Raw genomic sequence first — 17032 nt, 5'->3', positions numbered from 1 at the left:
AACCGCAGTCTGCTAGAGGCTGAGCTGAGCAGTCTCCGGGCCGGGAGGGGCGGACGCGAGAAGGACGGACTACCGAACTGATGGATTGACGCGCGGGCGGTAGGAGGGAGGACCGCCGCCAAAGCCAGACCGCCGCCCTCGCGCTCCCGCCGCAGCCCAGAGCCGGCCGCTCCGGGGCCCTGGCCGCCGGCCTCCTAGCTGCGTTCTCCTCCGCCGCTCCTCCGGGCTTGCCCTGGAGCCCCCAGGTGAGTGAGTCCGGGAGGCGGAGTCGGGGTCGGGCGGCTGCACACCTGGGGTTGCCATGGTCACCCGTCGCCTCCTGTCACTATTTGACACGGCTCCGACCGGGCGGCCCCTAGGACGGTGTTTGCGTCCCGGAGAGGGGTTTTGAGTAGGCTTGGGTGCGGACTGGGAGGGAACTGGGGTCGTGGGTGAGGCCCCAGCATTGCGGGATGAGGACCTGCGAACTGCTGGGCCCCGGTTCGAGGCCACCGCTCCTGGACCACACCTTTCCCACACTACCAGTCGGATTCTGGGGGCAAAGCGACGCCCCTCGCCCTGGCACTGAGCAGCAAGTTAGCGCGAGGTCCGTGCCCATCTCGCCGCCGCGCCGATTCTTCCTTCCTCGCCCCTTGGCCGGGTGCGAGAACTGAGGGGAGCGCTCGCGTCCCTTTCTGGGCACGCCTTGGCCGGGAGGAGGAGAGGGAGCGGCGGCGCTGGGAGCCCCGCGGGGTCCGGGTTTGGCCTTTCTTACATCAAGGTCTATGGTAGCAGGCCTTTGGGGGTCTGGGTGTGGTCGGGAAGAGGGGCAGCCACTCGATTTAGAACAGGGATTGGGCTGGAGGGGCGCCTGCGTAGAACGCAACGTTTTTGAACTCAAAGGGTTAAGCCGCTTCCCTTTATTGGGGAGAAAAATATTGGGACTCTAGCTCTGAGGCGAGGCCTTGGGCAAAGGGGGCAGGGGCGAGGGGAGGCCGGAGCAGCATTTGGGCTTTTGACCAGATGATTTTTCCTTCTCTGTACCCAAACGTGCAGTTAGTAACCGTGCATGGTATGGGAAGGGACCGTTTTTTCTTTTCTTTTTTGTTTTTTTTTTGGCAACTTGGTTGTCTCTGCATAATGAAAGGAGAAGTCTTTGTTCCACCCAGATTCATAGGTTGCGATCCTAATTCTTATTTCTCTCTTTGTTGTAGACTCCGTAGAATACCTCAAAAAGTTAATGGCACAGAAATTAGCGTGTAGGTTTAAAAAATGCTATACATCTTTTTTCACAGTGAATCCAAGTAGCAATTTTTTTGTGTCCAGTGTTGGCATATGTTGCATTGACGTTTAACTAGGAAGGAGAAATGCCTAAGAGCCCATTTTCTTTATATGGCATATTTTCGAGGTCTCATTTAGAAAGAAGATGAAATGAATAATTCTACCTTAGGTTTAGGAGGTTAGGGTAGATTGCTTCCAATAGGAAGGAAACATTATTACACGGTAATGGAAAAGTCAAGTAAGCCACAACAGTATATTGTTAGGTGAAAAAGCCAAAACCCAAACCCTTAAATTTGGATGCTGTTATGAAGATGAAAAAAATTTTAACCTGTGTTTAGTTCCCACTCGTCCACTTCCTGTTTTTTTTCTTCCTTAAAACAAAGTAATATTAAAAATGTATCATAAGAGAACAGGGGTACTATCTTCTTACTACTTACATAATGGTGTTCAACCTCTTTTCCTTTTTGTGAAACAGACTTTATCAGTTATTTAATGGACAGCATGTAAAATGTTTAATATATGCTTTAGGTATTAGAAGATGTGAAGTTTTCCTTAGTAGATCGGTAAGCTGAAAAATCAGATTATCTGGATTTGAGCTTTGTTTTGCTACTGATTGCATTCTTGAAAGAGCTACTGACCCTAACATTGACTGATTTCTCATTCTGTAAAATGATGATAATGCTTGCTATTGTTTTAATCTGAGAATGGGCTTTGAGTTCAACGAATTTTGGAAGGCATTGTTGATTACTTTTTTTTTTTTTTTTTGTGAGACCGAGTCTCACTCTGTCATCCAGGCTGGAGGGCAGTGGCATGATCTTGGCTCATTGCAGCTTGCACCTCCTAGGTTCAAGTGATTCTCCTGCCTCAGCCTCCCAAATAGCTGGGATTACAGATGCCCACCACCACGCCCAGCTAATTTTTGTATTTTTAGTAGAGATGGGGTTTCACCATGTTGTCCAGGCTGGTCTCGAACTCTTGACCTCAGGTGATCTACCTGCCTCAGCCTGATTACAAGCATGAGCCACCACACCTGACCCTGTATATTATTTTTGAACAGAAGACTTGAACCCAGGTCTTCAGATTCCAAATTCAATGCTGGCCGACACCTGAGGATACTCTAGTTATGAGACTATTACACTGAATAGCCAAAACTTGCATATTTCAACTAATTTTTCTCTATGTTGAGTTTCTGTTCAAGTGAAAAGATATCCTTAAAAAAGGATTTATGCCAGCCAGGCAGGGTGACTCACACCTGTAATCCCAGCTTCTCAGCCTGAGGCAAGAGAACCGCTTGAACCCAGGAGGGGAGGTTGCAGTGAGCTGAGATTGAGCTTACCACTGCACTCCAGCCTGGGCGACAGTGAGACTCTGTCTCAAAAAAAAAAGGAGATTAACAAATATTTAGAGGAGGGTGACAGGAATGGGAAAGGATCTAGAAGCTATGTTATGGTCAAGAATGGTTTTTGTAAGGATCAGTTAAACAATGAATGTAAGATCCTAAAATAGTACCCAGTACTTTTTGCATTGTAAACAAAGCAGTTAATCCTGTTTTGGGGATTTTACTCTAGTTGGTACCTTGATATAGATTAGAACCTTTGAGATCTAATCCTTAAATATATATATATATAGTTTTCATCTTCATAGTTCTTTTTTGCTTTAAAATTAAAAATGGAGCCAGGCGAGCTGGCATGTAGTCTTAGCTACTCAAGAAGCTGAGGCAGAAGTATCACTTGAGCTCAGGAGTTTGAGTCTGTAATGTGCTATGATCAGGCCTGAGAATAGCAACTGTGCTCTAGTCTGGGCAACATAGTAAGACTCTTTCTCTCTCTTTTTTTTTTTTTTTTTTTTAATGGAGTTTTGCTCTTGTTGCCCAGACTGGAGTGCAATGGCGTGATCTCAGTTCATTGCAACCTCCACCTCTTGGGTTCAAGCGATTCTCCTGCCTCAGCCTCCCGAGTAGCTGGAATTACAGGCAAGGGCCACCACACCCGGCTAAGACAGGGTTTCTCCATGTTGGTTGGTCAGGCTGGTCTCCAGCTCCTGACTTCAGGTGATCCACCTGCCTCAGCTTACCAAAGTGCTGGGATTAAAGGCGTGAACCACTGCACCCAGCCAACTCCTTTTCTTAAAAAAAAAAAAAAAAGGATACAAAATTAAAAATTGGCTATGTGCGGTGTCTCACGCCTGTGTGGTAAAACCCCATCTCTACTAAAAATACAAAATAACGGTGCATGGTGGCAGATGCCTGTAATCCCAGGTATTCGGGAGGCTGAGGCAGGAGAATCAATCACTTGAGCCCAGGAGTCAGAGGTTGCAGTGAGCCAAGATTTTGCCACTTCACTCCAGCCTGAGTGACAGAGTGAGACTCTGTCTCAAAAAAAAAAAAATAAATAAAATGAAAATCGTATTCATGTAAGAATTGTAGGTATTAACATACAAATAATGCATGAATATATGTTGGTTGTTAACTCTTCCGATAGTCAAACTACAAAGAGTAAAAAATAAAAAGTCTCTTCAACCCTTTTCTCCTCCTAGATCCCTGCCTTACACCTCAATCCCATTCCTCTCTTCTGAGATAACCACACTGAACAATTTGGCATGCATCATTGCAGACGTTTCTTTTTGGTGTATGTGTGTTTTTGTTTGTTTGTTTTTGAGATAGGGTCTTACTCTTTGGCTCAGGCTGGAGTGCAGTCGTGCAGTGTCAGCTCACTGCAGCTTCCACTACCCAGACTCAAACAATTCTCCCACCTCAGCCTCCTGAGTAACTGGAACCTCAGGTGTGCACCACCACTCTGAGCTAATTTTTTGTTTTTTGTAGAGACAGGGTTTTGCCATGTTGCCTAGGCTGGTCTGGAACTCCCGAGCTTAAGCTATTCTCTGACTTCAGCCTCCTAAAGTGCTGGGATTATAGGCATGAGCCATTGTGCCTGGCCTGAGACTTTTCTTTGTATATTTATTTAAACACAGAGATATCATGCCTCTCCCTTTTTAAATAAATGGGCCTGTTTATATTCATTCATTCAACAAATATTTATTGATAGCTATACTACTGTATGATGTACTTTTCCTTTTTAGGATGCGTAGATATACATTGCTGCACTAGTATTCTATAGCAGCAGTCCCCAGCCTTTTTGGCACCAGGGACTGGTTGGTTTACTGGCTTCCTGGAAGAAAATTTTTCCTCAAACTGGAGGATTCAGGATGAACCGTTATACCTCAGATCATCAGGCATTAGATTCACATAAGGAAACTACAGTTTAGATCTCTTCTATGTAGGGTTCGTGTGCCCATGAGAATCTAATGCCACTGCTGATCTAACAGGAGGCAGAACTCAGGAAATAATGCTCACGTGCCTGCATCTCACCTCCTGCTGTGCAGTTCAGTTCCTAACAGGCCATGGATTGGTATTGACTTGTGACCTGAGGGTTGGGGACTCCTATAGTGTAAATTTTTTTTTTTGAGACCTAGTCTTGCTCTCACCTAGGCTGGAGTGCAGTGGTGTGACCTTGGCTCACTGCAACTTCTGCCTCCTGGGTTCAAGCAATTCTCCTGCCTCAGCCTCCTAAGTAGCTTGGACTTCAGGTGCATGCCACCATGCCCAGCTACTTTTTGTATTTTTAATAGAGATGGGGTTTCACCATGTTGGCTAGGATCATCTCAGACTCCTGACCTCATGATTACCTGTCTCGGCCTCCCAAAGTGCTAGGATTACAGGAGTGAGCCACTGCTCCTGGCCTTAGAGTATGAGCTTACCATACTTTATTTGCCAATTTTGTTATTAATGAGAGTTCAATTTATTTCTAGTTTTTCTCTATTACAAATAAATTTGCAGGGAACATCTTTATATATGTATCTTTTTGTATTTGCAAGTATTTTTGCAGGCTGGGTGTCTATAAGAATTGGAATTGGTACCCAAAGAACTATAAATTGTTCTATTATAAAGACACATGCATACGTATATTCATTGCGGCCCTGTGTACAATAGCAAAGACCTGGAACCAACCCAAATGCCCATCAATGATAGACTGGACAAAGAAAATGTGGTACATATACACCATGGAATACTACACAGCCATAAAAAACAATGAGTTCATGTCCTTTGTAGGGACTTGGATGAATCTGGAAACCATCATTCTCAGCAAACTGACACAAGAACAGAAAGCCAAACACTGTATGTTCTCACTCATAGGTGGGTGTTGAACAATGAGAACACATTTACTTAGGGAGAGGAACATCACACACTGGGGGCAACTGCACAGGGGTAGGGGAGAGACATTGGGGGCTGGGGAGGGAGGAAGGGAGGAGAGGGTGGGGAGAAATGCCAGATGTAGTATGCACCTAAAGTAAAATAAATAAATTTAAAAAAAAGAACAACACAGTCCTGCACATCTATATCTACATATCTATATAAGAATTGGAATTGGGTAGTCAAAGGGTATATGCATTTAATTTTATTTATTTATTTTTTTGAGACGGAGTTTCCCTCTTGTTGCCCAGGCTGGAAGTCAGTGGCACAATCTCAGCTCACTGCAGCCTCTGCCTCCTAGGTTCAAGCAATTCTCCTGCCTCAGCCTCCCAAGTAACTGGGATTCCAGGCATGTGCCACCATGCTGGAATGATTTTGTAATGTTGGTAGAGATGGGGTTTCACTATGTTGGTCAGGCTGGTCTGAAATTCCTGACCTCAGGTGATCCCACCCACCTTGGCCTCCCAAAGTGCTGGGATTACAGGCAGGAGCCACCACCCTCAGCTAACATTTTTGTAGGTAAAAATTTCATGCTGTCAAATTCTCTCAAAAAACACATTCCAGTTTACATTCTTAACGGTATATGAGGGCATTTACCCACACTCTTGCCAAAACTAGATATTATCAGGTCTTCTTTTTTTCTATTTCAAAACTGGTAGGGCATAAATGGTACCTCATTTTATTACGTGTGCTGTGGTAGTGAGCGTGTTGGTACCTTGTAATAAGGCTATTATTGAAGTTGAGCATCTTTTCATAAATTTATTGGGATTCATAGTTCTTTTATGAATTGTCTTTATTTTTTGCTCATTTTTAGCTGGAATTTTGTTGAGGGTATTGATTTGAAGATGTTATTTATATGCTCTAGATAATAACCTTTTAACTCTTCATGTGTGTTTTACTTAGTCCTACTTTGTGCTTTGTTGTCTCTTAACATTGTTTGTGGCAAGTTTCTGTTGATTGGAAGATTTACATTTTACATTTTTATTTTTTGAGATGGAGTCTCTCTCTGTTATCCAGGCTAGAGTGTAGTGGCGCGGTATTGGCTTACTGCCACCTCCGCCTCCTGCGTTCAAGTGATTCTCCTATTTCAGCCACCTGAGTCACTGGGATTACAGGCGCACGCCACTACGTTCTGCTATTTTTTTTTTTTCCTTTTTGAGAGGGAGTCTTGCTCTATCACCCAGGCTGGAGTGCAGTGGCATGATCTCAGCTTACTGCCACCTCCGCCTCCTGGATTCAAGCAATTCTCCTGGCTCAGTCTCCAGAGTAGCTGGGACTACAGGCGCATGCCACCATGCCTGACTAATTTTTGTATTTTTATTAGAGATGGGGTTTCACCACATTGGCCAGGCTGGTCTCGAACTCCTGACCTTGTGATTTCCCTGCCTTGGCCTCCCAAAGTGCTGGGATTACAGGTGTGAGCCACCACGCCTGACTGGCACTCCTGGCTAATTTTTGTATTTTTTTTTTTGAGAGGAAGTCTTGCTCTGTCATCCAGGCTGGAGTCAGTGACACAACCTTGGCTTATTGTAACCTCCACCTCCGAGGTTCAAATGATTCTCCTGCCTCAGCCTCCCAAGTAGCTGGGACTACAGGCGCCTGTCACCATGCCCAGCTGATTTTTGTATTTTTAGTAGAGATGGGGTTTCACCATATTGGCCAGGCTAATCTCGAACTCCTGACCTCAGGTGAGCCGCCTGCCTCAGCCTCCCAAGGTGCTGGAATTACAGGCATGAGCCACCATGCTTGGTCTGCATTTTACATTTTTAGTGTCAAAGTTGACAAATTTTTTTTTTTACATCTATAAATTTTTAATTTTTTTTAAAAGACAGGGTTTTGCCATGTTGGTCAGGCCAGTCTTGAACTCCTGACCTCAGGTGATCCGCCTGCTTTGGCCTCCAAAGTGCTTCGATTACAGGCGTGAGCCACCACGCCCCACCGACAATTTTTTTCTTTTTTGAGATGGAGTTTCACTCTTGTTGCCCAGGCTGGAGTGCAATAGTGTGATCTTGGCTCACCACAACCTCTGCCTCCTGGGTTCAAGTGATTCTCCTGCCTCAGCACCCCTAGTAGCTAGGATTACAGTCATGCACCACAATGCCCAGCTAGTTTTGTATTTTTAGTAGAGATGGGATTTCTCCAAGTTGGTCAGGTTGGTCTTGAACTCCCCACCTCAGGTGATCCACCTGCTTCGGCCTCCCAAAGTGCTGGGATTACGGGGATGAGCTACTGTGCCCAGCCGACAGTTTTTTTTTTTTTACCTTTTCTGGATTACATGACTTAATTGAGCAGTTTGAGTAAGGAAAATAGTTTTGTGTTTTTTTCTTTTTCTTTCTTTTTTTTAAGTAAAGATGGGGTTTCACCATTTTGGTCAGGCTGATCTTGAACTCCCGACCTCAGGTGATCTGCCCGCCTTGGCCTCCAAAGTGCTAGGATTACAGGTGTGAGTCACCATGCCCGGCTGTTTTTTTCTTTTTTTTTTTTTTTTTTTTGAGACTAGGTCATGCTCTGTTGACAGACGAGTGCAGTGGCTCGGTGATCTCGGCTCACTGAAACCTCCGACTCCCTGGTTCAAGCTATTTTCCTGTCTCAGCCTCCTGAATACCTGGGATTACAGGCACACGCCACCACGCCCAGCTAATTTTTATATTTTTAGTAGAGATGGGGTTTCACCATGTTGGCCAGGCTGGTCTCGAACTCCTGACCTTGCGATCCGCCTGCCTTGGCCTCCCAAAGTGCTGGGATTACAGATGTGAGCCACCGTGCCAGGCAGAAAATCATTTTTATATAAAGGGAAACCAGACCAGGCTTAAATCCCACCCCCTACCCTCACCCCCACCCCTACATCCCTCTCCTGAAACTTTTATAAACTGTGGGAATACAGGAAAGGGAACCAAATCTCATGAATTGCCCTCCCCCATTACTCCACTGAATGGCCATACAGGCTAAGCTGAATAATAACAAAGACGAAAGGACCAATACAGCCTTTTTTTTTTTTAAATAAGGGTTTTGAATGTTTTGCTAATGTATTAAAAAATTTTAATTAAAAAAATCGTTTTTATATTGTGAATTTTTAGTACTTCAGTAATTTAAACATACTTGTTTAAAAATGTATGGGTCTGAATATGGAAAGAACACACATACCTTAGTCTCATAAAGAAAGATTGAGGCCAGGTGTAGTTGCTCATACCTGCAATCCCAGCACTTTGGGAGGCTGAGACTAGCAGATCACTTGAGCCCAGGACTAGGAGACCAGCCTGAGCAACACGGTGAAACCCTATCTCTATGAAAACCACAAAAATTAGCCAGGCATGGTGGTACATGCCTGTAGTCCCAACCACTGGGAGGCCTGAGCTGGGAGGATCTCTTGAGCCCATGAGGTCGAGACTGCAGTGAGCCCAGATCGTGCCACTGCACTTCAGCCTGGGCTAGAGAGCAAGACCCTTTCTTCAAAACAGGAAGAAGAAAATAAAGGAAAGAAAAATTGAAATGATATTTAAATCAGATCTGAGAAGAGATCTTGGGTTATGGGGAAAAAAATACAAATTCCTTTGAAATGTTATTACTTCATTGCATGCATTAGTTTACTAATGCCTTCTAGTAATTAATGTGCAAATGTAAATTTGTCATTTATGTTTTATTTTAATTTTTTGAATAGGTAATATATGTCCATGGTACACAATTCAAAAGGGTATATAGTGAAAGTTATCTTAAGCTGGGCATGGTGGCTGAAGCCTGTACTCCCAGCACTTTAGGAGGCTAAGGCAGGTGGATCACGAGGTCAGGAGATTGAGATTATCCTGGCCAACATGGTGAAACCCCATCTCTACTAAAACTACAAAAACTATCTGGGCATGGTGATACACACCTGTAGTCCCATCTACTCCGGAGGCTGAGGCAGGAGAATAGCTTGAACCCAGGAAGTGGAGGTTGCAGTGAGCTGAGATCACACCACTGCACTCCAGCCTGTCTGCACTCCAGCCTGTCAACAGAGCCAGACTCGGTCTCAGAAAAAAAAAGTTATCTTCCCATTCCTATTCTTTTTTAAACTTTTATTTTAGATTCAGGGGTGCATGTGCAGGTTTGTTATATAGGTAAACTCATGTTACAGGGCTTCTTTGATGTACAGATTCTGTTCTTATTCTTTAATTATTTAGTTTTCCTTCTTGGATACAAATACCCAGTATTACCAATTTCTTATGTGTTTTTTTCCCAGAGATATCTTATGCATATATACAAAATACAGCTTATATTAGTTAGTTTCTTTTCTTTTTATTGTTATATAAAGTTGCACCTGCTTTAAATGTTTCCTCTGGCGAGAAATCATTCACAGTTCCAGAAGGTAAAATAAAATAATTGATGAATTGAGAACAGCTGTCAACAGTAAGCAGGGACACATGCTGCACCCATGTTACAAATGTTACATGACAGAGCTTTGGTTAGAAGAGCTTTTCTTTTGTTTGTTTGCTTAAGTGATCTAAGGCAAATCTATTTTGTTTCTTCTTATTAAACAGACCTTATTAATTACAGACTTCTGATTATCCCAGACTTGATATTTTCCATATATCTTGATGTTTCCCAAAAATATATTCTTTCTGATATTGAAATGTGAGTTAAAGCAAATTATAAAACTTGAAGGGCTATCATAGAAATTAGACAAACTAATCCTCTTACTTTATGAATGAAGAAATTGAGGCCCATAGAGGTTAGGTGACTTGCAGCATCACATGTATATTTCTGAAGGTCTGGACATTTAAAATTAAATGATCTGGCAGCAACAAAGTGTTTTGAATGCCATGTTGTCAAAAACAGCTAGCAATTTTTTTTCCTCTCTCTCTCTTTTTTTTTTTTTTTGTGATGGAGTCTTACTCTGGTGCCCAGGCTGGAGTGCAGTGGAGTGATCTCGGCTCACTGCAACCTCTGCCTCCTGGATTCAAGTGCTTCTCCTGCCTCAGCCTCCTGAGTAGCTGGGATTACAGGCATGAACCACCATGCCTGGCTATCTCTTTTTTTTTTTTTTTTTTTAAGGGAAAAGATGCAGTAGTTCTCTGTTGCAGTTTGATATCTTATTGAAAAGCTTCGCTGGGCATGGTGGCACGTGCCTGTAGTCCCAGCTACTTGGGAGACTGAGGTGGGAAGATTGCTTGACCCCAGGAGTTCTGGGCTGTAGTGCGCTATGCCAGTCTGCTGTCTTGCACTAAGTTTGGCATCAATATGGTGACCTCCTGGGAATGGGGGACCACCAGGTTGCTGAAGGAGGGGTGAACCAGCTCAGGTTGGAAACAGAGCAGGTTAAAACTCCCGTGCAGATCAGTGGTGGCATGGCACCTGTGAATAGCCACTGCACTCCAGCCTGGGCAATATAGTGATCTTCATGCTGGATGTGGTGACTCAGACTCATGCCTGTAATCCTGAAACTTATCTCTACCAAAAAAATACAAAAATTTGCCAGGCATGGTGGCTTGTGCCTGTAATCCCATACTCGGGAGGCTGAGACAGGAGAATTGCTTGAACCCGTGAGGGGGAAGTTACAGTGAGCCGAGATTGCACCATTGTACTCCAGCCTGGGCAACAAGAGAGAAACTTCGTCTAAAAAAAAAAAAAAAAAAAAAAGTTTCATGACACTTCATCTTCTTGTCTGCATTGTGAACTTCTATTGTAAAGCACTACTGTTCCATTTTAGACACTCTGTAATACTTGGAAGATTAGAGAGCAGTTTTTATTGTGTGAGAAGGAACTGCAGATTAATGGAGCCTTTCTTAAGCAGTTTATCATGACTATAAAGTTTTTAATGGCGGTGCTCTAGTTCTCCTAACCTTATGTTTATAATAATTTTTGGCCTCTTGTGTTTTTCTTCCTTGGTAATGTGTGTTTTAAGTAAGTAATCTCATTGCAAAGGAACATTTAAATCATATCTATTTATATTTGGTTAGTAAGCTGCCAGTGATATTTTTTTCATGAAGTTTTTCCGGATCTTTGTATGGAGATACACAGTCAATAGATTTTTATTGCTATTATATTTTCTTATATATTATTAACATTTTAGCTTTAATCTTAGATTTCTAAAAATAATTTTATTTCTAACCTTTTAATACATCCTTCTAATCTTGTTTTACTAAGATAGTAATCAATAGGAGTCCACATAGTGACCCCATCTGGAATTAATTTCAGTAGATGTTAATTGTATCTAAGGACTAAGATACTAAATACCTTCTAGCTAGTTTCCAAACATACTTATTTTTAAAGAACACTCTTATTTCTTTACTTAGTCTGGATACTGGCTATAAGTAAAATGTACTTTTTAAAGGAAAATTCACAATTAAAAGGCAAGGATGAAAGGAAAAAAAGAATATAGATGTATTGTATTTATTGCCATTGAAAGGTACACATAAAAATGGTGAAGATGGTAAATTGTATATGTGTTCTTAAATACATATTAAAGTGTTAATTATTAACCTCAATTAAAAATGCATTTTAAAAAGTTGTTTAATATGGAAATATTGAGACATTCAGATTCTTTTCTGTTTTTCATTTTCAGTAGGGTACATCCTTACTGTTTACCCTACATAAATTTTATCTGGTGAACACATTGTTCATTCACATGTACTGTGGGCTGGCAGGTCTACCTAAGAAGTTGTCAGAGTTAACTTAGGCTAAATAGTTGGATTGCTGGCTGGGCACGGTGGCTCATGCCTGTAATCTCAGCACTTTGGAGGGCCAAGTTAGGCGGATCACCTGAGGTCAGGAGTTTGAGACCAGCCTGGTTAACATGGTGAAACCTTGTTTCTACTAAAAATACAAAGAATTAGATGGGCGTGGTGGCATGTACCTATAATCCCAGCTACTCGGGAGGCTGAGGCAGGAGAATCGCTTGAACCCAGGAGGGGGAGTTTGCAGTGAGCTGAGGTCATGCCATTGTACTTCAGCTTGGGCAACAAGGGTGAAACTCCATTAAAAAAAAAAAAATTTGGATTGCTTCAGTCAGAGCTCCATCCTTTTCAGTGGGTTTTTGAACAATTAGAAACAAAGTCATGTGGGCCAGGCATGATGGCTCATGCCTGTAATCTCAGTGCTTTGAGAGGTTGAGAGGGGTGGATTGCTTGAGTTTAAGAGTTCAAGCCATTAGACTAAACCTGGGCAACTTGGCAAAACTCAGTGTCTACAAAAAAATATATATGTCTCTATATACATACACACACACACACACACACACACACACACACAGATACACACAAATTAGCTGGGCCCACTGGCACATGCCTGTGGTCCCAGCTACTTGGAAGGCTGAGGTGGGAGGATTGCATGAGCCCAGAAGGCTGAGGCTGCAGTGAGCCATGATTGAGCCACTGCATTCCAGCCTGGGTGACAGAGTAAGACCTGTCTCAAAAAACAAACAAACAAAAAAGCAAAACCATAGTCATCTGTACTTTTATAGAGACATTTCTTCAGTGAGTTTTTACATCTCAAGTTAATTCAGCTAATGTTTATTGAACACCTATTGTGTGCATCTCATTTTAAAAGATAATTTTAGTTGTTCCTAAACTCGTTAAAATCTTCGAGATTTATAGTTCCCCCAGAGGAGAGGGGAAAAAGTAATTATTATTTAATTCTATTTTTTTGAATTAGAGAAAAGTTCTAACTTTGTGGTGAATAGTTTGAGGAGATTAGAAAATGTTAATTCTATGTTATTTATTTATTTATGTATTTATTTTTGAGATAAGGTCTCACTGTGTTGCCCACCTCAGCCTTCCAAGGTAGCTGGGATTACAGGAAATGGAGGTTTAAAATATGTATATCTATTACTTAGAGAGGTAGGATTTTGGGAGCCTTTATAAATGTTTCAGTAGCATAAGTTAGAAGGGAATAATTCTAAGATAAAGTCATCAAGCATATGCCTATGCCTGGGTTTATATGGTATTCAACAACAGTGAGGCTTATAAGAATTAAAATTCTGGTCCAGGTGCGGTGGCTCATGCCTGTAATCCCAGCATTTTGGGAGGTCCAGGAGGGTGGATCACCTGAGGTCAGGAGTTTGAGACGAGCCTAGCCAACATGATGAAACCCCATATCTACTGAAAATACAAAAATTTAGCCGAGTGCTAGCGCATGCCTGTAATCCCAGCTACTAGGGAGGCTGAGGCAAGAGAATTGCTTGAACCCAGGAGGCGGAGGTTGCAGTGAGCCAAGATCCTACCTCTGTACTCTAGCCTGGGCGACAGAGCAAGACTCTGTCCCCCCCCACCCCCAAAAAAATTCTGGGTTGGGTGATTAAAATATACTATTCTACTGGGAATTTCAAGGCATAGAATTAAAACTTGTCTTTTTTAATTAGTTTTTTAAAAAAAAAAACTTGAACCAATTCTAAGTTAATTAGGATATATTTTTTGTTACCTTCAACTGTCAGTATAAAATATGTATTTGTAAGAATATAGTTCTTTTAGGCTTTATTAACCAAAAATGACTACAGCATTAAACTTATAGTTATTATTTAAAGTGGAACTATTGCTGTGAATTCCATTCAGAATAACTTTACTTTATATCTAGACTAATATTTAGATTCAGTGTTGAATATGAGGCCTATAAAATGTTTACTATCTAGCCAGGTGTGGTGGCATATGCCTGTAATCCCAGCTACTCGGGAGGCTGCGGCAGGAGAATTGCTTGAACCCAGGAGGTGGATGTTGCTGTGAGCTGAGATCGTGCCATTGCACTCCAGACTGGGCAACAAAAGCGAAACTCTGTCTCAAAACAAACAAACAAAAATGCTTAGTATCATTGGTATATTGAGCTATATTAGAAAATTATAGTCTCAGGCCCGATGCGGTGGCTCATGCCTGTAATCGCAGGGCTTTGGGAGGCCGAGGCGGGTGGATCACGAGGTCAAGAGATTGAGACCATCCTGGTCAACATGGTAAAACCCCGCCTCTACTAAAAATATAAAAAATTAGCTGGGCATGGTGGCGCGTGCCTGTAATCCCAGCTACTCAGGAGGCTGAGGCAGGAGAATTGCCTGAATCCAGGCGGCGGAGGTTGCGGTGAGCCGAGATCGCACCATCGCGCTCCAGCAGCCTGGGTAACAAGAGCGAAACTCCGTCTCAAAAAAAAAAAAAAAAAAGAGTCGCCTGGGCCTGCTGGCTCGCACCTGTAATCCCAGCACTTTGGAAGGTGAAGTCGGGAGGATTACCTGAGGATAGGAGTTTGAGACCAGCCTGACCAACATGGAGAAACTCCATCTCTACTAAAAATACAAAATTGGCTGGGTATGGTGATGCATGCCTGTAATCCAACTACTCAGGAGGCTGAGGCAGGAGAACCGCTTGAACCAGGGAGGCAGAGGTTGTGGTGAGCTGAGATCGTGCCATTGCCCTCCAACCTGGGGAATAAGAATGAAACTCTGTCACACACACACACACACACAAATTATCTGAAGATTTGAGGAATGCTGAAATCACTAATCAGTGTGCTGTATAAATAATATTAGGGAGACAGTTCTGAAGTGATCAGAGTTTAATGAGTAGGTTCCACAGACACCCTGAAAAAAAGAAAAGGTGAGTAACATAGGTAGATTCCGTCTCTACAAAAAATAAAATAAAAAAATTAGCTGGGTGTGATGGCACATACCTGTGATCCCAGCTACTTGGAAGGCTGAGGCAGGAGGATCACGTGAGCTGGGGGGCGTCGAGGCTGCAGTGAGCCATGGTCGTGCAACTGCACTATAGCCTAGGCGACAGAGCAAGACCCTATCTTAATTAAAAAAAAAAAAAGGCCGGGCGCGGTGGCTCAAGCCTGTAATCCCAGCACTTTGGGAGGACGAGGTGGGTGGATCACGAGGTCAAGAGATCGAGACCATCCTGGTCAACATGGTGAAACCCCGTCTCTACTAAAAATATTAAAAAAAAAAAAATTAGTTGGGCATGGTGGCGCATGCCTGTAATCCCAGCACTTTGGGAGGACGAGGTGGGTGGATCACGAGGTCAAGAGATCGAGACCATCCTGGTCAACATGGTGAAACCCCGTCTCTACTAAAAATATTAAAAAAAAAAAATTAGTTGGGCATGGTGGCGCATGCCTGTAATCCCAGCACTTTGGGAGGACGAGGTGGGTGGGTCACGAGGTCAAGAGATCGAGACCATCCTGGTCAACATGGTGAAACCCCGTCTCTACTAAAAATATTAAAAAAAAAAAATTAGTTGGGCATGGTGGCGCATGCCTGTAATCCCAGCACTTTGGGAGGACGAGGTGGGTGGATCACGAGGTCAAGAGATCAAGACCATCCTGGTCAACATGGTGAAACCCCGTCTCTACTAAAAAAAAAAAAAAAAAAAATACAAAAAATTAGCTGGGCACGGTGGCGCGTGCCTGTAATCCCAGCTACTCAGGAGGCTGAGGCAGGAGAACCCAGGAGGCGGAGGTTTCGGTGAGCTGAGATTGCGCCATTGCACTCCAGCCTGGGTAACAAGAGTGAAACTCCGTCTCAAAAAAAAAAAAAAAAAAGAATTTAGCGAGTGGAAATCTTATTCATTTTATTATATCCTCTTTTGGAAGAAGTCTATGAACAGGAGGATGGTGGTCAGCTCAGAAGATAGCAAAGGGAAACCTAAAGCATGAGTTGGGCAGCTAGTTTGTCGGGAGGGAAGTTTGTGATTTACTGCTTCTTGAGACAGGCATATTCTTACTGAGCAGAGGGATTTGCCTAGTTTCATGTCATTAAATATTTGAGTGAGTCTTATAATTATTTTTCCATGGGCTGACCCTTGTTTTTTTTTTTTTCCTTGACGCTTGTTTACCCTAGCATGGAGTCTTGCTCTATTGCTCAGGCTGCAGTGGTGCATTCTTAGCTCACTGCAACCTCTGCCTCCTAGGTTCAAGCAATTCTGCTGCCTCAACCTCCTGATTAGCTAGGATTACAGGTGCATGCCACCAGGCTTGGCTAATTTTTGTATTTTTAGTAGAGGTGGGGTTTTACCATGTTGGCCAGACTGGCCTTGAACTGCTGATCTTGTGTTCCGCCCACCTCAGCCTCCCAAAGTGCTGCAATTACAGGTGCCCGGCCTTCTTCTTCTTCTTCTTTTTTTTTTTTTTTGGGTAAGACAGGGTCTTTACACCATCCCCCAGGCCGAAGTGCAGTGTTAAGATCACTGTTTATTTATTTATTTAGAGATGGAGTCTTGCTCTGTCTCTGGGTTGGAGCACAGTGGTGCAAACTTGGCTCACTGCAACCTTTGCCTCCCGGGTTTAAGCAATTCTTCCATCTCAGCCTCCCTAGTAGCTGGGACTACAGATGCGTGCTACCACGCCCAGCTAATTTTTGTATTTTTAGTAGAGACAGGGTTTCACCATGTTGGCCAGGATGGTCTTGATCTCTTGACCTCATGATCTGCTCACCTCGACCTCTCAATTTCTTGACCTCATGATCTGCCCACCTCAGCCTCTCAAAGTGCTGGGATTACAGGTGTGAGCCACCTCGCCCTGTGATCACCACTTATGGTATTCTCAATCTCTGGGGCTCTGGTGATCTTTCTA

At 43.2% G+C, this 17032-nt stretch overlaps 1 protein-coding gene across 10 annotated transcripts in view; it reads left to right on the top strand.

Moving 5' to 3' along the window:
* WDR47 (WD repeat domain 47) overlaps window positions 1-17032 on the top strand; it is a 77476-nt gene continuing 60444 nt past the window's right edge. For 4 of the 10 annotated variants that reach the window (XM_009001822.5, XM_002751167.7, XM_035252356.3 and 1 more), the window contains exon 1: window positions 1-245. The gene's annotated coding sequence lies outside the window, so the exon portion shown is untranslated. Of the gene's footprint in view, window positions 246-537; window positions 587-1791; window positions 1824-17032 lie in introns of those variants that run through there. The other 6 variants (XM_035252360.3, XM_035252359.3, XM_054236623.2 and 3 more) reach the window with 3 other exon arrangements.

The sequence above is a fragment of the Callithrix jacchus genome, chromosome 7 (genome assembly GCF_049354715.1).
Source record: "Callithrix jacchus isolate 240 chromosome 7, calJac240_pri, whole genome shotgun sequence".
Taxonomy (NCBI): Eukaryota; Metazoa; Chordata; class Mammalia; order Primates; family Cebidae; genus Callithrix; species Callithrix jacchus.
This window is presented reverse-complemented; position numbering and strand designations above follow the sequence as displayed.